At 42.3% G+C, this 24227-nt stretch overlaps 1 protein-coding gene across 1 annotated transcript in view; it reads right to left on the reverse strand.

Annotated features, from left to right (window-relative positions):
* Positions 1–23708, reverse strand: part of LOC138959575 (voltage-gated delayed rectifier potassium channel KCNH8-like) — a gene marked incomplete in the record, with an annotated part of 292039 nt that extends 268331 nt beyond the window's left edge. Inside the window, 2 exon segments of the mRNA XM_070331116.1 lie at positions 21501–22560; positions 23176–23708.
* Between the last annotated feature and the right edge of the window lie 519 nt (positions 23709–24227).

The following is a 24227-nucleotide window of genomic DNA, read 5'->3' on the forward strand; positions in this document are numbered from 1 at the left end:
AAAAAAAAGACAGATTATTGAGAGAACAATGCATGGCGTGAGTACGAGACATGCCAGATCTATACGATAGCAGCCTGTAGCGAGATGACGTTCGGGATGTAAATATTTCCTCCACGATACAGCCTACACAATCTGGAACATGATAGATGTTGCTCTGAACATGCCAAACACTTCCTGCACATTGATTTATATCAAAAGAGAAATATGGGTATCGTGTGCGTAGAAGGCTCTTTATTGTATAAAAGATCCGGAAAACTGGACAAAACCAGCAGTCGATTGTGTGACACAAATGGACCTAAAAGAAGCTTTTGGTCCACCCACAAACACAACAAGTCGCGTAAGGCGAAAAAACAACATATAGTCAAGTAGCTGTCGAACTCACAGAATGAAACTGAACGCAATGCAACGCAGCAAGACCGTATACTCGTAGCATCGTCAGTCCACCGCTCATGGCAAAGGCAGTGAAATTGACAAAAAGAGCGGGGTAGTAGTTGCGCTGAGAAGGATAGCACGCTTTTCTGTACCTCTCTTCGTTTTAACTTTCTGAGCGTGTTTTCAATCCAAACATATCATATATATATGTTTTTGGAATCAGGAACCGACATGGAATAAGATGAAAGTGTTTTTAAATTGATTTCGAAAATTTAATTTTGATCATAATGTTTATATTTTTAATTTTCAGAGCTTGTTTTTAATCCAAATATAACATATTTATATGTTTTTGGAATCAGAAAATGATGGAGAATAAGATGAACGTAAATTTGGAGCGTTTCATAAAATAAATAATTTTTTTACAATTTTCAGATTTGTAATGACGAAAGTCATTAATTAATTTTTAAGCCACCAAGCTGAAATGCAATACCGAAGTCCGGGCTTCGTCGGAGATTACTTGACCAAAATTTCAACCAATTTGGTTGAAAAATGAGAGCGTGACAGTGCCGCCTCAACTTTCACGAAAAGCCGGATATGACGTCATCAAAGACATTTATCAAAAAAATGAAAAAAACGTCTGAGGATATCATACCCAGGAACTCTCATGTAAAATTTCATAAAGATCGGTCCAGTAGTTTAGTCTGAATCGCTCTACACACACACAGACAGACACACATACACCACGACCCTCGTCTCGATTCCCTCGATTCGATGTAAAAAGACAGATGTTTCATGTCCTAGCTGCATAGAATGTGTCACTAGCTGTCAAAACTAGATACAAAATAGCATTCGACGACACACAAGGGAGCCGAGGTCTATATCCATCAAACACCACTCGGAACTATTTTTGACAGGAAAAGAAACAGGGGTTGACTACACAGACAAGAAGAAAAATACGTACACAAAAAGAGATCCAAAAGAGGCTAAAGCAACGACAAAATGAATGACAAATTAAAATACCTAGGTAGCAGAGATTGCCTGTATATATAGTTACCAAAAATTGATGACACATTAAACCCCACGGAAAGGGTGGTCCCAATACATAATAGTATTTTATGCACGAACAGAAAGAGGTTTGAACCAAGGAAGGGATAGGGTTCAGACCAAGCCGGAGAGGGCATAATATAGACGGACCAACAGTGTTGCCCAAAACATATGCAGTTCGCAAGCAGCACACGGGCCAATCAACATAATTTGATTGAAAACTACGTATTACCAAAACACATTGCATGCAACGAAGATAGGATGACACATAGAGAGGGTGTGTGTGGGAGAGAATTCAATGTGCCTTCAGTCTCTGAACGACCAACTAATAGTATCCCCCTAGTATCGCCCCATTTCATCTCCACAGTTGTAGGCCCCGGAGGGAAGAATCCGGCTGCTAATTAACGCACTCGAATTAATTGGTTTCCATTAATCACGTGCCTCACGAAATGACAGTATGACGCCATGATCGCTGGGGAAATGGCGGATGGCCAAGTTTGGTAACTTCCGGCCGACCAGACAGTAGAACATGTATTGAATACATGCACAAACTTCACCCTGCTGCGGAACCAGATCTGGCCAGAAGGAGCTACACTGGAGACCAAGCTCTGGGGAACGTCAGAAGACCTGAAAGCGACGTTCCAGTTCACGACAGCAGCGGAACTACGACCCTAGACACAACCGTCGAACGCAGAAGAAGAAGAAGAAGGTAACTTCCGGTTGTGGTTGCTGTCTATTATATTTTATTCCACAATTTAGAGTTAAACCGCATCTGTCTGTCTGTCTGTCTGGTTGGCTGCTTACTTGGGTGTGTTCTTTAACTTTAAAAATGTGTTCCGGGAACATTGCTTGAACAGTTGCTTGCTTTCTCGGTCAGTCCGTTGCTACTTTTCTGGTATTTTTGCTTGTTTGCTTCTGAGTTTGATTGTTTGTTGTTGGGTGGGTTTTTTCGTAGTATTGCTCTCTCTCTCTCTTTCTCTCTCTCTCTCTCTCTCTCTCTCTCTCTCTCTCTCTCTCTCTCTCACTTTCTCTCTCTCTCTCTCTCTCTCTCTCTCTCTCTCTCTCTCTTCCTCTCTCTCTCTCTCTCTCTCTCTCTCTCTCTCTCTCTCTCTCTCTCTCTATCTCTCTATCTCTGTCTCTCTCACTCTCTCTCTCTCTCTCTCTCTTCTTCTCTATCTCTCTCTCAAAAGCACGCACGCACGCACCCATGTATGAACGCATGCACGCACGCAGACACACACATTCACGCGCGCAAAACCACCCACACACACCTTATTCTCTCATCAACTTACAATCCTACAGACCAGGTAGGAAAACGATTAGACAAACAAATAAGATAACAAGTCGCGTAAGGCGAAATTACAACATTTAGTCAAGCTGTCGAACTAACAGAATGAAACTGAACTCACTGCATTTTTTACAGCAAGAGCGTATACTCGTAGCATCGTCAGTCCACCGCTCGATGCAAAGGCAGTGAAATTAACAAGAAGAGCGGGGTAGTAGTTGCGCTGAGAAGGATAGCACGCTTTTCTTTATCTCTATTCTTTTTAACTTTCTGAGCGTGTTTTTAATCCAAACATATCACATCTATATGTTTTTGGAATCAGGAACCCACAAGGAATAAGATGAAATTGTTTTTAAATCGATTTCGGAAATTGTATTTTAATAATAATTTTTATATTTTTAATTTTCAGAGCTTGTTTTTAATCCGAATATAACATATTTATATGTTTTTGGAATCAGGAAATGATGAAGAATAAGATGAACGTAAATTTGGATCGTTTTAAAAACAAATTATTTTCTTTACAATTTTCAGATTTTTAATGACCAAAGTCATTAATTAATTTTTAAGCCACCAAGCTGAAATGCAATACCGAAGTCCGGCCTTCGTCGAAGATTGCTTGGCCAAAATTTCAATCAATTTGATTGAAAAATGAGGGTGTGACAGTGCCGCCTCAACTTTTACAAAAAGCCGGATATGACGTCATCAAAGGTATTTATCGAAAAAAAGAAAAAAACCTCCGGGGATATCATTCCCAGGAACTCTCATGTCAAATTCCATAAAGATCGGTCCAGTAGTTTGGTCTGAATCGCTCTACACACACACACGCACAGACAGACAGACAGACACACACACACACACATTCACCACGACCCTCGTCTCGATTCCCCCTCTACGTTAAAACATTTAGTCAAAACTTGACTAAATGTAAAAACATACAAACACACAGCAGGCAAAGCAGAGCGTCAGATTTCCCATTTCCAACATAACAAAAGACCGCGGCGACTGCTGAAAGCTGGCCAAACACAAGCAAGAGGTTAAAAACGCTCAGTCGTCTATTCAGCCCTGTCTCATTTCTGTTTGATCTTGCGTCCAAACAAAATTTCAAACATTTAATCGATGGATTTGTCCCTCTAACTACGCCTCCGCCAGTGCAAAGGCGAATCTTTGATCACCAGTGTTCAAGCTTTTTCACGAATGAAACCTCAACGCCTTTCAAATATTTAAAAGCAAAAAAAGGTCAAATGTCGTTTTAGGTGTTCCCCGTCAGAATTAAACAAACACACACACGCCCGCAAGTACGCACGCACACGCGCAAGCATTCACGCATTCACGCACGCACGCACACACACACACACACACACACACACACACACACACACACACACACAGAGTTTCGCTTCTTTGTATCTATTTCTCTAATCTTCTTTTGCGCTCTGTAGTGTTGACAGTTGGTCTTTCAAACCTTGTTCGTTCCGTGTTGCGTCTGCTTTTTGTTGTCTTTTGTGTTCTTGTTTTTCCTGATGAAGCTTCCAGAAGCGAAAATTCGTTATCGTCTTGTGTCGTCTTTGTATCGGTGAGTACAGTAATCCTTTGTTTTTTAACTTTGTTCATCTTACCACAGTCACTTCGTTGTTTAGAGTTAGTTGTTTCACAATTTGCCTTCTCCCATATCTATATATTATCCCACATGAGAGGCAAGAATTTTTCAAAGAAGAATCTGTTTACTTTATTTCAGATGTTTGAACTAAAGATTGATACTGTCCAAATATCAAAATCGAGAATATAGTAAACAAATGTCTAAAACATAACTGGAAATAGAACTCTTCGTGTTTGAAGTAATCCTTTGTAAAGGTGCATCTTCAAAAGTAAACACAATTTCTGAAAGCCACTGGCTATTTTAAATGTCATCGACTTCTAACCATCAGATGAATAAACCAGAATTAGGTTATATTTACTTTACTCTGAGCAAACAACGGTTTAGCTTTTCAAAGGATATACTAAAAGCAATCTTATTCTGAAGAGAACATATCCGTTCACTTGGTAGGTGGGTCGGGTGGGGGATTGGTGGGGTAGTTTGATCTGTGTTTTGTTTGTCAGTTAGTTTGTTAGTTTTATTGATCAAAAGTACCCTCCTTACCATGTAAACAATCATCTAAATTACCACAGACATGTCCAGGCTTGTGCGTGTGATGCCAGCATCCTTCGGTCCACTTGAAGACATTCAACAAACCAACAGCAGCTCTTGCGACTTCTGTCTTGTGTGTGGCGCACGTTATCAGTCAAAGCAGCACCGCCCTGATATATGGCCCTTCGTGGTCCGCTGGGCGTTAAGCACACAAAAAAAAAAAAAAAAAAAAAAAAAAAAAAAAAAAAAGCAGCTCTCTTTCCCATGTATACACGAGCATTTAGCTGAATTTATTTCGCAAATTGACATCAGTGTCAGTGACAAATTATGTCAGTGAAAACACAATCCCACACTTTACACAAATTCGCCAATTGCAAGCTGTAGGTTTCCGAGCGTATCCATGTGGTCAGATGCTCTTAGCCTAGAGCACTGTCTCGAAACTAACGCGATAGTCGGACAGAGTTGCGCCCTTGGAACGGCAGGAAGTTCCGTTTTGTGTTTGCAAAATGGAACCGCATGACAATCCGCCCTTCAACTGCTTTACCCACGTAGTTTGAACAGCAGACACAGTAACGTTTCCCTCCACCACTAATCTTCTCTCGTTAAGCGATTTTGGACGTAAACAAAACAACCGGAACTACCCGCCAACAGCGACGCGGGCTATGTCAGGGACGGACAACTCTGATCACTTTCGTTTTGAAACCATGCTATACACACATAAACATTAAAAACAAATGTTTGGTTAAAAACTGGATGGATTCATGATGATTCACAAGAAAGTTTCTACGGGAACGAGGTATCTTTATCGTCTCATCAACCGTTCCAGATCAACGAGGAGCAAAGCAAGACTACGCGTTTCCAGTCAATAGACGATTTTTGAAAATAACTCTGTCGGGTATGTATGGGTTGTGGAAGAGTGATCTTTTCTTGCAAAGCCTCGTACAAATATTGGAGGAGCTAATCACTAGCGAGGGGTGTTTCCACGTGTTTCTGAAAAGGTCACTCCCCCCACAACCCATACAAATCCGGTAAAGTTATTTTCGGAAATCGTCTATTCTTGCCACGAAATTGTCACATCTTCAAACTTTGGAAGGATCTATGATGATTTAAGAAACAAGCAAAAACAAGCAAAAACCTGAAACAAGCAAAACGCAGAACCAGTCAAGTCTTGCCCCGAGGGCCGCATGTCTGACCATGACATACAGAAGAGGGCTGGAGGGTTAAGGGTGCACACGTCTCCGTGGTACCAGGAGTAAAATTTTGTGACCCTCCACCACGAAATGAGTCGCATGTCATCTCGCGCGGTTCTGCGCTAGGCTTAATAAAAGTCCGGGGAGTGTCTAGTAACAGTGTGAGGGTCACCTTAATCACAGGCTTATAACTCGAAAAGTGTTCACTCTTTTCTAAAACGGTTTTCACCACTGGATAGAGAATAAAAAAAACTCTTTGAGAAAATGTAAAATTATGAAATCATGAAAAGGTGACATGCGACTCATTCCGTGGTGGAGGGTCACAAATCATCGGTGAATATTTGTAAATCAATTTTGCCTCCTCGTTCAGCGGGATATCGAGAGGCAGTTTCCATCACAGCAGTAGTATATATATGTTACAGGCATTAAGTGAAACCAGGCATTACGCATAATGCCTGAAATGTTCAGGCATTACTCTTAATGCCTGTGACCACTAGGCATTACACGTAATGCCTAAAAATACCAGGCATTACACGTAATGCCTGAAATTTGACTCTCAAAATTACGCTTATTGCCTGAAGCAATTCAGGCAATACACACAACATAAAAGCCCATTGCACTGAACAGTTATCCATTACCTCTTGAATGACGGTGAGAACATTTTTTAAGGACAAAGTGTTGACAAAATGTCATGGTGTGAATATAGTAACTGACATTCAATCAAGTGAGCTTTGAAATGAATGCACATTTTATTTTGCGATTATGAGTGATGGTTCGCAATGCAAAATAATGTATTTCTGACAGTGTTCACCACAGTTTGAATTTCACGTAAGTGTGAGTGCATGTCACAATGGAAAGCCGAGGTCCAATATTTCCAGTCGAGTTTTCACCAGTTGCTTATTCGTCACCATGGAGGATAATGAAAAAGAACAATTGTTTACTCGACGTTTGTTTGAACATTATGAAAAGGACGACAGAAAGTTGCTACCAAAAGCTGTGTACTTCAGAACAATCGAAGAAGTAAAAGCAGGTTGAGCTGAAGGTTAACAAGGGAGTGAGAGAGAGAGAGAGAGAGAGAGAGAGAGAGAGAGAGAGAGAGAGAGAGAGAGAGAGAGAGAGAGAGAGAGAGAGTTTATGACAATACCTCTTAATATGACTATATTTATTTACATCAACCATTATTATCGTAATGTTGGTGTATTTTACTTTTCCATACATGAAATACATAAATCATAAATTACTAGAGTAGTGTATGTGTGTGGGGACGAGTACATGGTGTTACACAAGTAAAATATATCACAATGAATGCACACAATAACAACGACAACAACAACAACAACAACAAATCAACAACCAACAACAAACCACCTGCACCACCCACCAACCAACCACGACCAACCACGACCAACTACCAAACAGCCAACCACGACCCACCACCAACCACCAACCACGACCAACCACCAACAAACCACCCACAAACCACCAACAAACATCAGCAGAAACCTCACCAACGACAATTGCAGAGAGGTTTCAGGCGTCACAGGCCTGAACATTTCAAGCACTACACGTAATGCCTGGTTTAACTTAATGCCTGTAATGCCTAGTGGTCACAGGCATTACGCGTAATGCCTGAACATTTCAGGCATTACGCGTAATGCCTGGTTTCACTTAATGCCTGTAACATATATATGTTCTGCGCGAAGTTAGAATCCGGTTTCATTCTAGAATGGACCGGGTCCAGGTTGGAATTCTAACCCTGCGCAAGTACAGGGGTGCCATTCTAGAATGAAACCCTTGAATAAAGGGGGCCGTAATGTTTGTAGGTAAGACAGAGTTGTCTTCCCTTGAATTATCTCCACCTGCACCTTCCCTTTGATAAAATGGGGCTGATTTGTCTACCCCTGAAAAAATCCTTTGGCGATCTTGCGATGTCATGTCATGTCAAGAAAGTTGACACTCCTGAGTACGCAATAAACAAAGGCAGACCATAGCAAGGGGGACTACCAGGGCGGTAATGTTTGCAGGGCAGTTGTTTTTGTGATGAGAGCCGGTTGCGGCCGCTTGCAATGTCAGCGCTGTCTCCCTCTCGGAAATGTCCGGTTTTTTGACAATTTTTTTGACAGACAGACAGACAGACGGTCAGACCGACTAACCGACAGACAGACCAACAGAAGGACAGAGTGAGTTATAGAGCTGTTGTCACAGGTTTAAAAAAAGTTGACATTAACAAAAACAGAAATCAACAACAACTTTTGTCTGGTTTTATAATATTATGGGAAAACATTGAAAGCAATTCATAGTAGTAGTACTACCACAACAAATACTCTCAAAGGGGAATTCCATGCCTAAAAGTTTGACAGTTTTTATTTAATCTATCAGAATCCCTACCTTCCAAACTGTGATATGCCCACGTTTCAAACTCCTACAACCCTGCATTACTACTACACAAAAGAACAAAGTTCCAAGAATTATATCCTGGTGCACATTTATTTGTAGAGGAAGTACCAATCATTCAAGAGAGTTCACTTGATTTACAAATGGATTGGAGGTCTGTCATTTCCAAGCAACTGAATTGTAGCTTAAAATCAGTGAATACCCTTTATTTCTGACCAAGCCTCATTGCAATGACAGTCAATTAATTTTTCTCTCCAAAATCACAACATTATACCATGTCATACTTTCAAATAACCTCTAATTGCCCTTGAAAAAAATACAGGCTCCTGACGTTCTCAGTGCCCAGTGACGGCAGAGATTGACGAATTGCAATTCAACCGTGTAGCAAGATGACACCACTTGAGCCAGAGGTCAACTAATGATTAGTAATGACATTCCAATTCACAGCATCTTGATTGACATGCTTGATTTTCCGTAATAACTGTGGAAAGTCAGAATTTTCAAAAGATTTCCCTGAAAAGCATAAATACTCGAAGCTCAGCGTTCACAAATGAATCAAATGAAAGAATGAAATCGATGATTAGATGCCACAAGACCTTATGTCGAAATACAAACGCCAGTTATGGGATGATATGTCATTTTGGAGAAAACAGAGACGATTTTCTACAGAAACTAGCCTCGCCTTTGCCGATTTTCGTGGGGCCCACCGCAGCCAATTGCTTTCGTTGTGGTCGGCGCTCATAACGAGGGGTTTGCTATGGCTGCGAGTCTTGTGGTCAAAGCAGCACCGTTCTTAAGAGGCGCATGCCTGATAGAACGTTAAAGCTAGTTTAAAAAAAAATAAAAAAAATAAAAATAAAAAGCCTTTCCCTCGCTCAAACTATATAGTCATATTATATATCGATACAAAGCTAAAGACTTTATCTTCACAATTCAGAAGACCAACTTCATGTATATGAATAAGATTAAAAGTTACAAGCGAGATCGGCAAAACACTGTCAGTCCGGAAATTTCCGTTCGTAGCGATCAGTGCTGAGTGTCTCTCAAAATCGTAATCACTTTCAGAACATCACAATCCCAATTCACGATGTCTTTGAGTAGAGTGTAAAAAACCCGAGAAAAAAAACCCAACCAAACACACAAAAAACAAAAACAAACAGAAAATCCACATTTGTGGCTTTGGCTGTGTGATAGTCTAACTGAAATGACTATTCCAACTTGGACCCAAATTCCAACCTTGCGCACGGCCGATTCTAGAATGGACCAGCAACAAGGGTTTCATTCTAGAATGGCACCCCTGTACTTGCGCAGGGTTAGAATTCCAACCTGGACCCGGTCCATTCTAGAATGAAACCGGATTCTAACTTCGCGCAGAACATATATATCAGTCGAGTTTGGAAGGAAAAACAGCAGTGCCAATTTATTATCCCCAGTGTCCGGCATTTGACTTTCTACAAGGGGGGAGGAACATATGTTATTTTTGGGAGGATAACACAGTGGCAGGTGTGGGGGGTTTTCTGAAGATAACAAAGAAATTGATTAATGCGGAAGCTGATAGAAAAGAAAACAAGGTCTGACGGTGATTGAAGAGAAACAGGACGCTGCGATATTGTAATGATGGATAAGTTATACATGTGTGTTATTTTGGCTAATTGGCATCACTAAATTTCGCTTTGCTTGTCAAGCGTTGCAGCCACAGACGAGTTTCAGAGCCGAGATGGAATTCTTGATCAGTTGACTGTACTTGAAATGGGGAACATAGATTAAAGTGAATCATAAATTGTCTTCTGCCAAGCTTACCTAGACCTTCAAGTCTTTAGTTTTGATTATCTGCAAGAGGAAGTAGATATCAGCAAAATATGAATTATGGCCGCCATTTGCATTTCATATTTTCCAAAACATCTACTTCCTCTAGCAAATATATTATCAAAACCAAACATACGTCCACGGGTACTTAAGGACGTAGGCCAACTCACGGTTGCGGTGATACCCTCCTCACTGCCAGGTTCCAATTAGTCTATGTATGTACCTTACTCGGCGGGAAAAACTAAATACTTTATTCATTAGCGACTATCACGTCTTTGATCCAGTTACATGTATAGTGAGCCTTGTATCAAACTTCAAAGGAAATTGTAAACTCTTAGGACCGGAACACAACGGTACCAAAATCAAGAGTACAGGCAATAAAGATACGGCAGCGGTAGAAATATACATATGATATGGCAATGTTGTGTACCGTGGACGCAAATGGTATTGTCTGTCAGTAGACTTGTTTGTTTGTTTGTTTGTTTGTTTGCTTAACGCCCAGCCGACCACGAAGGGCCATATCAGGGCGGTGCTGCTTTGACATATAACGTGCGCCACACACAAGACAGAAGTCCGAGCACAGGCTTCATGTCTCACCCAGTCACATTATTCTGACACCGGACCAACCAGTCCTAGCACTAACCCCATAATCCCAGACGTCAGGCGGAGCAGCCACTAGATTGCCAATTTTAAAGTCTTAGCTATGACCCGGCCGGGGTTCGAACCCACGACCTCCCGATCACGGGGCGGACGCCTTACCACTAGGCCAACCGTGCCGGTTATGTCAGTAGACTGAGTTTCTATAAGATGGACAGTAATAACGTGGACTGAGCATAAACTCCCGCCTGCTTTGCCTTGAGATGTCTTCATTTTCATTGAACTACCGTTCATTTCTCAATCGTTGAATTGACAAAACCGGCCAAGAACAAAGGATTGCAAATACATCATGTACAAAGTCTACGATCTCTTATTCTAAATGATCAAATTCATCCTTTTTTTTTGATACCCCAAATGAATTTTTCATGGGAGTGGTGGCACGTGCGAATGTACACTGTACGCGACAGAGTAAAAAGCAGCAGACTATTCAGACCTTAAAGACAGATTGTGTGGGAGAGACTCGGTGTGTATTCAATGATCAATTCAGTCTGCGTCCTGTCAGCAAAGGAAAAAGATCACATGGAGGAACAGGAAGAAAGCTAGTTAGGTACAGCTGATTTCACACCTACTCAACTGTACATGAGGACTATCCCACAGGCTCAGGAGAACCATATTATTCTACCCTATTTCGCTAAACCCACCCAGTTGAACAGTGCTGGATCCGTACTGGTCTATCATTCCCCTTGCAATAGCCAACAAAAAGTACAGGTCTATCATTCCCCTTGCAATAGCCAACAAAAAGTACAGGTCTATCCTTCCCCTTGCAATAGCCAACAAAAAGTACAGATTATCAGTCCCGTTGCTGCTAACAATCCGCGAGCATTCACAACCTCTCAAAATTGCAACCACGTGACAGGCTCCGCAGATAAAACAATAACGCCAGAATACGATTCGTGACCTGTCCTTGGCACAATAATACCCATACAGACAGAACAAAGAGGAAATCCAATATTCACGACTAACGGCTGTGACGATGAAACTTCGTGCCTGCGTGCATCCACCATTTTGCCCCGCTCTTTCGACTCAATCGCAATGTGTACACACGAACACGGCAGGAAGGCCACAGAGCTTCCCCAGGTAGCTATTCATCAAGTGTCAATCCGGATGGGGGATTGCAAACCGATATTGGCAGCTGCGCTCATCAGTGCCTGCGCAAAGGTCACAAGCGCCGGCTGACATTTTTGTCTCTCGAAACAATCGACGAAAATACCTCGTATGTTACCAGCCTCGGCTCTAATGTTTCCTTTAATGAAAAGAGAGAAGTTACGTTGCCGACGAACGCTCGGGGTGACCGCGGACGTGGAAGTTGAGCACAGATAAGGGGCCCCGCTCACATATATATATATATGTAACTTCAGCAGGACCGACGACGCACTGCAGATTATCCCAGCCCGCTACACGTTGCATGGACGGAAAACAGGCCAAGTACTCCCTATAGCGGCATAAATAATAGGCAGTGCGTCGTCTGTGCCGCTGAAACTGCGCAGCTATATTCTGCCCATAAGCACTCGACTCTGGTGGTTGAATTATGATTTCTACGAAGAATCAACAATGTACGAAGAAACATGCTTCTGATCTGAGCTTGTTGTCTAGCTGTCTTTGTCCGCCCATCAAGCCGTTTCTTAATTGCGAATATTGCCATAGGCCATTCGTGTTCTTGATCTTTTGATTGTATTAACCTGAGGGAAGTTTTGTTTAAAGAAATGTCCGATGTTCTCTTCAGGTATTTACTGACCTGGGGTCAATGCAGGTAAGTGGACTGCAAAGCGACTGCCGCCCATTGACAAAGCTCTACAACTTATACCCATAATGATTCGGTCTCGAATGATCCCTTGGGTTCCCCATGCAAGAAACAACAACAATTACCAACCAGCAACCTCATTTCCCAAAATTCTTATGCACGGAAACTTTGAAATAAACGTAACGAGAAAGCGAACACACAATGTGTTTGAAGACACCACCACAAGCCATGGGCTTGTAGTTGTTTTCACATATATATTATAAATGTGTGTACATTTTATGTACAAGTAAATGAAAATAAAACAGTGTTTTAAACCAAAGTGAACCCAATAGTGATCGCAGCCCGGAACCATACATCCCATAAGTCGTAGTTCGTTCTTCGAAGAGAACGTAACTTCTCTAAAAGACTCGAGTGTTTATGGGGCCCAGTTACCTCGTCCGCTGTCAACGTGAGAGTGTTGTTTCTCACATGACTGTTTTGCTCATTCATTGCTCGACAAGCAGAGTAAAATCGAAGTTTTGTCCGTGCAACGGCTGAGTGAGTTTGATCGCTGCGAGCATTGCCTGACAGAATGAATAAGCAGGACAACGGCAGAATCGGAATTTTTGTCCCCACACGTACGTCTGACTATGGAATTTCATTGAAAAATGACAGAAGCACTCTGATGACTCAAGCATTGTATTGAGAGGAGATGCGTGGATGTTTTATTGAACAAGGTTTCGCACACTGTTCTATCAATACTGACTTCGTTTTTATTTCAACTGTATGGGAATAATACATAATTTATTACAGTCAGAAAGAAATGCTAGCTGTGGAGACGAAAATAACGTTCATTGATTTTTGGGGATTTTTTCTTTTCGTGGTTACTCAGTGTTGCCCGGAGCTGTACTGGACGACACATTACAGCGATAGGGAAAAGAACAATTTGTTCATCATAACCGTACGTCATTACGCAGAGCAAAAGCGGTTATACACGTACTCACACTGGAATAGAGAAAATTAGCATCTGGTCACAGATGTTACCGTTTTGAACTCTGGTGTGTGAAGAAAAAAACTGTGGATACAGTTCTCATTGATTTTAGTAGCATGTTAGGAAACTGGAGAGTAGTGATACACATTTTTCCGTCCATCGTAGGGCTCTGTGTCTAGGGCAATAAATTAAACCAAAGAAGCGGCATGCAACAGATGTCTATGCAAGTAAGGCTATACATGTCCATTGGCACAACACGCATTTTTGTCGTCCACCATGGTAAAAATTCAAAATAAAAAAATATTCTAGCGAAGAAAACACAAACATACACACGTCACACACACACACTCTCTCACACACACACACACACACACTCTCTCTCTCACACTGGCACACACACACACACACACACACACACACACACACACACACACACTCTCTCTCTCTCTCTCTCACACACACACACACACACACACACACACACACACAAAATGAGACATAAACACAGTTTTGAAAAATTAATGTCAACACTTAGTTACACAGACAAACATGATTATTTTTGGCAGTAAAAACGCTCAGTATGTGCGACAAATCACAGGCAATTCTTTTCCAAACGGAGATACTCCGACAATATAAATGTTAATAGCTCAGCTGTTTCCATCTTTAGTGGGTGAATCGGGCAGAAGTAATCAGAAACACAAGTACATGCCCGGTGGGTGGGACTGAAAAATGTCGTGAGTCCTTCAAAATTGTAAGGGGGGGTTTTGAAGCCCCCTGACGCTGAAGGATTTATATGATTAACAACCAAAAAAACGTCACCACAGACATTACGAATCCGCATATATACCGGAAGAATCTCACCCATGCATGTAGTACATGAAATTGTATTCCTGGGTTGTAGTTGGAATCGTGCCTGAGTGAGTTGGCGTGTTGGCGTGCGTACGTACAGAAATATATATGAGTTCAAGACACACTCCTTCTCATGAAAACTCATCTCAGACCTGGCTTTTACTTCAAGTAAGACCATCCCTTCACTTGGTCACATACCTTCTTCTTTTCTTCTTCTGCGTTCGTGGGCTGAAACTCCCAAGTACACTCGTGTTTTTGCACGAGTAGAATTTTACGTGTATGACCGTTTTTACCCCGCCATTAAGGCAGCCATACGCCGCTTTCGGAGGAAGCATGGTGGGTATTTTCGTGTTTCTATAACCCACCGAACTCTGACATGGATTACAGAATCTTTTCCGTGCGCACTTGGTCTTGTGCTTGCGTGTACACACGAAGGGGGATAAGCCACTAGCAGGTCTGCACATAAGTTGACCTGGGAGATCGAAAAAATCTCCACACTTAACCCACCAGGCGGCCGCGGCCGGGATTCGAACCCTCGACCTTCCGATTAAGAGGCCGACGTCTTACCACCCCGCCACAGTGCCCGTTAGGTCACATACCAACACCCTTACTGTTCGTTGTGATCAGTTTGTTTGTTTGTTTGTTTGCTTTACGCCCAGCCGACCACGAAGGGCCATATCAGGGCGGTGCTGCTTTGACATATAACGTGCGCCACACACAAGACAGAAGTCGCAGCACAGGCTTCATGTCTCACCCAGTCACATTATTCTGACACCGGACCAACCAGTCCTAGCACTAACCCCACAATGCCAGACGCCAGGCGGAGCAGCCACTAGATTGCCAATTTTAAAGTCTTAGGTATGACCCGGCCGGGATTCGAACCCACGACCTCCCGATCACGGGGCGGACGCCTTACCACTAGGCCAACCGTGCCGGTTTGTGATCAGTTGGATTTTTTTTAATGAATTCATTCCTCAAAAATCACTGGTGGCTCTTACCCAATTAATTCATCAAAAAGTCCCCACTGTGCACAGGAGGCACCCAGACCGTTCATATTTGGTATGTGACCAATTGGAGGGATGGTCTTCGCCCGTGCAAAAGCACGGACATATAATATCTGAGACAGTGATCCGAACAGCTTACACCGAAAGTAGTGTGCCTTTAATGTGTGTCTATATGACATGTGTGTCCTCTTTGAGTCCGAGGGATGCGTATATATGTCGTGCCGAATTCACGTAATTGTCGATTACGCGTAATGGGCAACATTTTTGCCCATTTCGCGTAATCGGCAAAACGCTGCCCAATACGTGAAATCGGCAGCGTTTTGCCGAAATCGCGTAAACGCCTCTAAAACTTGCCTATTTCGCGAATTCGGCAGCCGATTACGCGGAATGGGCAGCCGATTACGCGTAGTGGGCAAGTTGCCCATTACGCGAAATCGGCTATAGCAAGTTAAGTGTGTGTGTGTGTGCATGTGTGCGTGTGTGTGTATGTGTGTGTATGTGTGTGAGTGTGTGAGTGTGTGTGTGTATGTGTGTGTGTGTGTGTGTGTGTGTGTGTGTGTGTGTGTGTGTGTGTGTGTGTGTCGATCTCTCTCTCTCGCTCTCGCTCACTCTCTCTCTCTCTCTCTCTCTCTCTCTCTCTCTCTCTCTCTCTCTCTCTCTCTCTCTATCGCTCTCTCTCTCTCTTTCGCTCTCTCTCTCCCTCTCTCTGTCTCTCTCTCTCTCTCTCTCTCTCTCTCTCTCTCTCTCTCTCTCTCTCTCTCTCTCTCTCTCTCTCTCTAACTGTAGTTGTGCGGCTGCGTGTATGTTTAGGACGATTGGCAAGAAGAAAAAAGATATAAACGAATGGTTTGACAAAGATTGTCTGCGCAAGAAAGCCGTCGTAAAACGGTTCCTGAAACGGGCTCAGAGAGCCAACAAGCAAAATTATGAGGTATGCAGGGAAGAATATGTACAGGAATGCAAAGAGTACAAGGAATTTGTGTATAGAAAGAAACTTGATTTTGATTTAGAAAGACTTGCCAAGTTGAAAAATTCCATAAAAGACCCAAAAGTGTTTTGGCAAACTATTCGGTCATTGAACGCAAAGAAAGCAATCTTCCATGGCATCTCAAGTGAACAGTGGTACGAACATTTTGATGAGGTTTTTAACACCGTTGATTTTGTGTCTGGAGTTGAAAAGGATACCGGTGAAGTTGTGGAGGAAGTAGTTGATGAATTATTTAGCGAAAACATTTCAAAGCAAGAAGTGATTGACAGTATCCGTAATTTAAAAGTAGGAAAGAGTGCTGGGCTAGATGTGATTGTGAGCCAAATGTTGAAGCATGCCAATGAAACAGTATTGGACTTTCTTGTTGATCTGTTCAACATGTTGTTTGACACGGGAACATTTCCTGAAGAGTGGTCAAGATCAATTATCATACCAATTCATAAGAAAGGAGACGTGAATGTACCGGATAATTACCGTGGCATAGCCTTGACCAGTGTTGTAAGCAAGGTTTATACACACATTCTCAACAAGAGATTGACGAAGTGGGCTGAGAAAGAGGAAAAAATAATTAAAGAACAAGCCGGCTTCAGGTCAAGTTACAGTACTGTTGATCATATTTTTTCGTTATATGGCATTGTTCAGAAGCATTTATTAAAGAATACTAAACTGTACATAGCTTTTGTAGATTTTAAGAAGGCATTTGACTCTGTGAACAGGAATGCATTATGGGAGGTTTTGAGGAAAAGTGGTGTAAACGGGAAAATGTATAAGGCCCTAACAGCAGTTTACACATCAGTGAAAGCATGTGTGCGTGGCCGATGTAATTATTCTGATTATTTTGAATGCCCAAGAGGGGTGAAACAAGGATGTTTATTGAGCCCTTTGATGTTCTCCTTCTTTATTAATGAACTTTTAACAGAAGTGTCCTGTAAGGGAAGATATGGTATACAGTTGATACCTGGTGCGACGGAGATATTCTTGCTACTTTTCGCTGACAGTGTTGTTTTGATGTCTAATTCTGTCATGAGTTTACAAAACCAACTGAACAATTTAAAAAGAGAAGCAGATCGCCTGTGCTTATCAGTTAACTTGGATAAAACTGATGTAATGGTGTTCCAAATGGGAGGCCACCTTGCAGCTCACGAGAAATGGTCCTATGGTGGCGAGGCAGTCCGAGTAACCAACTCGTACAAATACCTCGGCATGTTGTTTACTACAAAACTGAGTGAAAATGTTGCTTTGAGTGAGATGTCCAGAAAGGTAAAGAAAGCAGTCATTGAGACACAGTCACTGCCACCCAAAAAACAGCAAATGTAAAAACAAATAAAAATTACTACCAAACTGCATGTCAGCCAAGCTATAACCTGTGTTTGTCGTACTGAAAGATGAAAATAGCAGCTTAACTTGTATTTTTGAGAAGCGTTTTTTTTTCTCACAATTATGCGTAATTCTTCATGTTCATCTATGTGTTCATCTTTTCCTATTATCGTTCTCTTGTTTCGAAAATAAATGCTTGCCTCGTTTGCATCAATAGTATACTGGGTGTGTGTGTGTGTGTGTGTGTGTGTGTGTGTGTGTGTGTGTGTGTGTGTGTGTGTTTGTGTGTGTGTGTTTGCGAGTGTGTGTGCGTGCGTGCTAAAAAGTATATTATCACAGTCATGGTCAGTATCGACGACAATACACACACACACACACACACACCCACCCCCCCCCCCCACACACACACACACACACACACACAAACAAACATACACACTAAACTCACTATTGCCGATTTCGCGTAATGGGCAACTTGCCTATTACGCGTAATCGGCTGCCGATTTCGCGTAATCGGCTGCTGAATTCGCGAAATAGGCAAGTTTTAGAGGCCTTTACGCGATTTCAGCAAAACGCTGCCGATTTCACGTATTGGGCAGCGTTTTGCCGATTACGCGAAATGGGCAAAAATGTTGCCCATTACGCGTAATCGGCAATTACGTGAATTCGGCACGACATATATATGTGCGAGCCTTTGTTCACTAATATTTGATGAAAATGTATATTATATTTCAGCGAGCTATAGATCTTGCTCCACCATTCTCGTTGATTCGCCATAATTATTGAATAAAGGTCTCACACAGCGGTTACTAGCACACATCCTGTCAGAGTATGTGTGTCATTCTGTGAACCACTTACTCTGTTTTTGCTGCTGTGTACAAACTAATTGAAACGCGGGTGTTGATTGTGTGAGCTTTTTGTGCACGCGTACATGTGTAGCCTACAATACCACAGTCCTTTGAATGTGCGTTTCAATTAGCGTGTTGGTGTAAGTACCTGCGTGTGTGCGTCAGTTTTCATTTTGCTGTCAACCTGTTTGCATAAACTTGGTATTCGTGTTATAAGGCCTAAAAAAAAAATAGGTGTGGTTACGGTAACCCGACCTACCCTATTTTTAGGGGCCGACCCTATAACTTTTTATTACATTTGTCAACAACAAAAAAAGAACAAAAAAAGAAAACGAGTGCAGAAAACGCAATGAAAGCGATATCGCCCGAGTCGCACACTTATTTCCCTGTCAAGTAGGTTTAATTTGTACACATTAGAAAAAAAAGTTTAAAAATAAAAGTGATTGCCTACCTTCCTACCCTATTTTTTTTGGCTATGTTACCGTAACCACACCTATTTTTTTGTTTTTTGTTTGCCTAACCGTCTACCCTCTGGTTTCGATCTGTTTGTGTAAACTTAACTGTATCTATGTGTATGCCTGCTAGTTTGTTTGTTTTTATCGGTATGTATTCACTCTGCGATGTCTGTCTGTATGCCTGTTAGTCATTTTGACCTGTCCGCATTCCCTTCAATGTCTGTACCTATGTGTATTGCTGCTCGTTTCAACCTGCTTATACTAGCCTGCACTGCTGTGCATGCGGTTATTTCTGCCTAACCCAACTTGAAATATTAGTAATATTAATGTGGTCCGCCATTTTTCAAGCTTAGTGATTTTTGCATGTGGGCGGTGACAGTGACCGCTACAGTATGCCATGTGCCGCTGAGTCCTATTTAGGCAACAAAAAAAAATTGTCTGTTTAGGGTAACCCGACCGACCCTATCGATTTGGCGCCGACCCAAAAACTTTTTTTTGATTTCAAAAATAAAAAAGAAAAAAAAAGAGGTAAAAATGCTAAAAAGAGACATTTGGCGTTTCTTTCTCTCCCTTTCTCTCTGTTTTATTTATACGTTAGTTTTGAAACATGTATTCATCAAATATAAGAAGTGAATGTTCAGCCAACATAGCATTTACACAAAAAACAAAAAAACAAAAAAAACCTACCTACCTACCGACCCTACTTTTTTTGGTCATGTTACCCTAAACAGACAATTTTTTTTTTGGCCTTATGAAATAGGGGCCTACACTATACATGATCGATTCACCGTACTTTGTCTGGGAAACATTCCAATATCCCACAAAGCAAACTGATATGTCCACCGTTGTGTTTAATTCAATTAAATTCGGTTCGATGCAACTTTATTGTCTGCATGTTGAACATACAAAAATGTGTTTATTTATGCTTCGGTTTATCGACTGTAACGGATCCGTTAGATGTGCTTGAGTGCGGAACCGAATGTCGCATCTGTACAAATGTCATGATATTGCAATCGAATTAAGTCTCGTTTAAACCAAGACAAACTAGCATTGAGTTTTCCGATTTTTAACATCAGTATTGCGCGAGACCACTTAAAAGTTCAGTACAGGAGAGCCTGGCCCCCAAAAGAACGTTGAACACTTTTAAAAACACATTTTAAGAAGAAGACAATTTAGCCTGCACACAAAGTCTTACTATGTATTGCACAAGAACGGAAGCTGCTTGTTGATTTGCTTGTTTGTTGGTTTGTTTGTTTGTTTGTTTGTTTGTTGTTTTGCTTGTTTGTTTGTTTGTTTGTTTGTTTGTTTGTCGCCTTAACCTTGAATGGTTGAAAACGACGTTAAACACCAAATAAAGAAAGAAAGAAAGAAAGAAAGAAAGTTTGTCGCCTTCGACACGGGAAAAAACGCGGTTGAAAATTTGCAGAGCACACTGAACAATAATAACACTCTCCCTCCCCCATTCCCGATTCAGCTTTGGCTGTACACTACGCAACGCAAACGAAAACAAACAAATGGACATACACACACACACACAAATCCTCATTGAAAAATTATGCAACGAGGCTCCACCCCATGCAACACAAATGAAAACTCACAAATACACACATAAGAATCATTCAAATACAATAAACATGTGGCTGTACATCAAACAAGACAAACCAAAACATTATAGACACACGCATCATAGACACATACGCACATAAAGGCTGTCTTTAAAGACAAACGACACCGATTAAACAAACCAAGATGTCTCTTCTTGACTCCCATTCCCAAAGTAAAACAAAGTTCGAGAATGATATGTCATAATGCGTCACATAAACATTATGTCGCTTCTTCCAGAAACCGACACAGAATTTCGAGAAAGAAGTATGTATCGGTGACATCGTCATATCACCAAGAGAAAATTACTTGTACGGTCACCGCCAGGATGACTTGTGTATGTATCGGTATCGTATGCCATTAATTGAGCCTGAGGTCGACTTAGAGAAATCTGTTTACCCAAACGTCAGTGCCAACCTGGGCTTCGTGCAGCGAGCTTCGTGGAAATGACTTCGCAAAGTCGACTTATCCTAATTAATGTTAGGCTTAAAACAATGAAAAGAATTGTCAACTGTACTCACGGATTCCATCGAATCGGGTAGCAATGGTGTCCAGAAAGGTGTTCTGGGCACCCATTCGCTTTCCATGCATCCTGTGCATTTTGGATTGGTACTCCGCGAGTGTTTCCGCACGAAGAAAAACACACACAATAAATAACCACAAAAAGAAAAAGAAAATAGTGTAGTAATCACCCCAAGCACACACACCGTTCCGCTACCCAACCAACAACAGGTGGGTAGGCGGTCTTGAGGTCGTGAGGTACACCGGTGTATGCTTCTGGCACTGGAGGAGTGAGAGAGACAGGAGGATGATGGAAGGAGGGGTAGAAGAGGAGGAGGAGGAGGAGGTGGAGGAGGAGGAGGAGGAGAGGACTCTCCTCATTAGCGTGTGTGGAACGACATCACAACGGTACGATATCCATGACTGAAGCATTAAACTGTTGATGACAGGGTTAGCGGGCCAGCCTCTTGGGCCGGGATGAGGATAAAAATGATGTGTGCTCTTTATGCATCGTCTTGGATGTCGACGATGCGTTTGATGTCAGCATAAACGTGGTAATCCATGTACGATCCAATTAGAAACGCATGACGAGTGATATAGGGTCCGGTGATATATATATATGCTTTTCTTTTTTCTTTTTTTCTTTTTTTTTTCCTTCTCTTCTTTGCCGTACTCTGTTCATGTGCTACTCGAGATCCTTGTTTCTAGGCACACAACACACGTTTCCCTCTTCTTGTCAAACACACGTTTGTTTATTTACAAAGGAGTCTCTCCCATTTTCCACCATCTGTGAAGACACGAACATCTTGACATGTAAATATTACACAACTTGCACACACGTGATCACAGGTTTGACATATTTGAGACGAATAACTTGACACTTTTTGACGTATGTTGTAGATCACAAAAACATTCCCTTTGTCTGGAAATCATTGTAAACACAGTAACTTTGCACTGGTTTATGTTTAAATCACATCAATTCAGCATTTCACTTTGTAAGACACTCATGAAGACAATACCATCTTCGCGGTTCCTGGTTCTCACTCTTCCTTTCACAACATATAGCATCCCTGTAGATTTCGATCACAAAGAGAAGAAAGGAAAACACAGACAGGCTGGTCGCAAACTACTGCCGTAAATGCTTCATTTTTTTCTAGCACTGGATTTTCCTCCGTTCAGTCATGCACATTCCGGCTTCGAGCAGCGCTCTTCTTGACCCCCCACAGGCGCACGTTGTGTCCGGACTCCAAGCGGCGATAATGATGGTGACGACGATGATGATGATGACATCTTTCAACGGCATTCCTGAGTTCTGTAGTGGCACGACGACACTCCTCCCGACCTCATCTGCTCGCGGCCGCCTCAACGACCGCAGCACGACATCTTGACTGTTTCTGCTATCTCCTTTCCGCCTGAGCAACAGAAAGTTTATTGTACCATCTCCGTTAGCACGCACAGCATTCTATCTCTTTTCCACGCCAATTTTCACACCCAGAGCACACGCACACGCACGCGTGCGGGAGAGCGCACATTCATGCGCTCACCAGCATTCTCTCTCTTTCTCTCTCACCTCTCTCTCTCGGTCTTCTCTCTGTGTCTGAGTAAAAGATCGATACAGTTTAATTCCAAAAGCTGGAGTCAGGCGCTGAGCGGATGCAGACTATAACTGCACGATAAAATATTGGTATTCGCCCGTGGCGTTATCGATAAACCACGTAGTGTTTTTAACTGAGCGGCGAAAAATGAGAGACAAATGATGCTGGCATGCAAAGGTGTGCAAGTGTTGAACACACATACGCAGGATCTGTTTTAAATACTGACTACTGTAAGCGGGCGTCGATGATGACATCAGACGTAGAACTGACCTAGAACTGAGCGGCGGAAGCCAGATAGAGAGAGAAATAAAAACAAAATGTATATATATACAATCAATAAGTTTCCAAGGAAAGCTAAAAACAGCGCTGTACTGAAACTCCCAAAACACGCTGTTCCTATCGTGCTTTACAACCACTACTACTACTACTTACTAATACAACTCAGTCACTCCAAAACCGAAAATTCTGTCAGCCAGCGTAGTATCGCCTAGCGTAGGGTAGAGTCTGTGTCCGTGTCCGCTGGCGAGACTAGACTACAACTGGCTCGATCATCTCCATCACCCAGCATCAGCCGCACCAACACAAATCCGGAGGCCGCCACAGGTGTGCAAGCGAGCTCAGCTCGAGCCCACAGACATCTATGTGCTCTCTAGCCCAGTAGTAGAAAGGGGCATCGCATCACTTCTGTTGTCGCGTGCAAAGCGTGACAATGACACGTACGGGGGATGGAGGGCTGGAGAACGTGACACTGTGACACTACAAACTGTCGCCGCCTAGCTTGTGACGTGACCCAAGTTCTGCAACTCCAGTTGTATGAAGCTGGTGTCTCACTCCTTCATGATGTTGTCCGCCGTGGCCACTTTGCTCTCAGCACGTTCCTCATGTCCGGACTGCTGTACGAGTGCATGCCACTCGCTTCTTGTGTGCCCCATGCTCCTTCCACCACCACGAGCGACAGCACGAATGAAGACAATATTAAAATATAAAAAAAATATATAAAAAGGTTTTGTTTTAAGCGTGTTTTATTCATTTTCTTTGATACAACAACAAACAATAACAACATTAAGAACGTTAACAAGCAGACTGCTTAACAAAAGTTTTGCTGTGACACGAATGTCGAGGCGTCAAAGGAACAAACTGGCTACCATCATTTTGTCTTTGTTTTCAAATTTATTTCTTTTCTTTTTTTCTTTTCTTTTTTAGTTAGGCTGGGAAACCCCAGAAACACCACCCCCCCCCCCCCCCCTGGATCCGCCCCTGCTCTCTCTCTCTCTCTCTCTCTCTCTCTCTCTCTCTCTCTCTCTCTCACACACACACACACACCCTCTCTCTCTCTCCCTGACTTTCTTTCTTTCTTTATTTGGTGTTTAACGTCGTTTTCAACCACGAAGGTTATATCGCGACGGTCTCTCTCTGACACACTCTCTCCGTCTCACGCACATACCGCAGACATACCCCACCGCAATCCCACCCCACGCAATACT

This window comes from Littorina saxatilis, linkage group LG2, assembly GCF_037325665.1.
Source record: "Littorina saxatilis isolate snail1 linkage group LG2, US_GU_Lsax_2.0, whole genome shotgun sequence".
Taxonomy (NCBI): Eukaryota; Metazoa; Mollusca; class Gastropoda; order Littorinimorpha; family Littorinidae; genus Littorina; species Littorina saxatilis.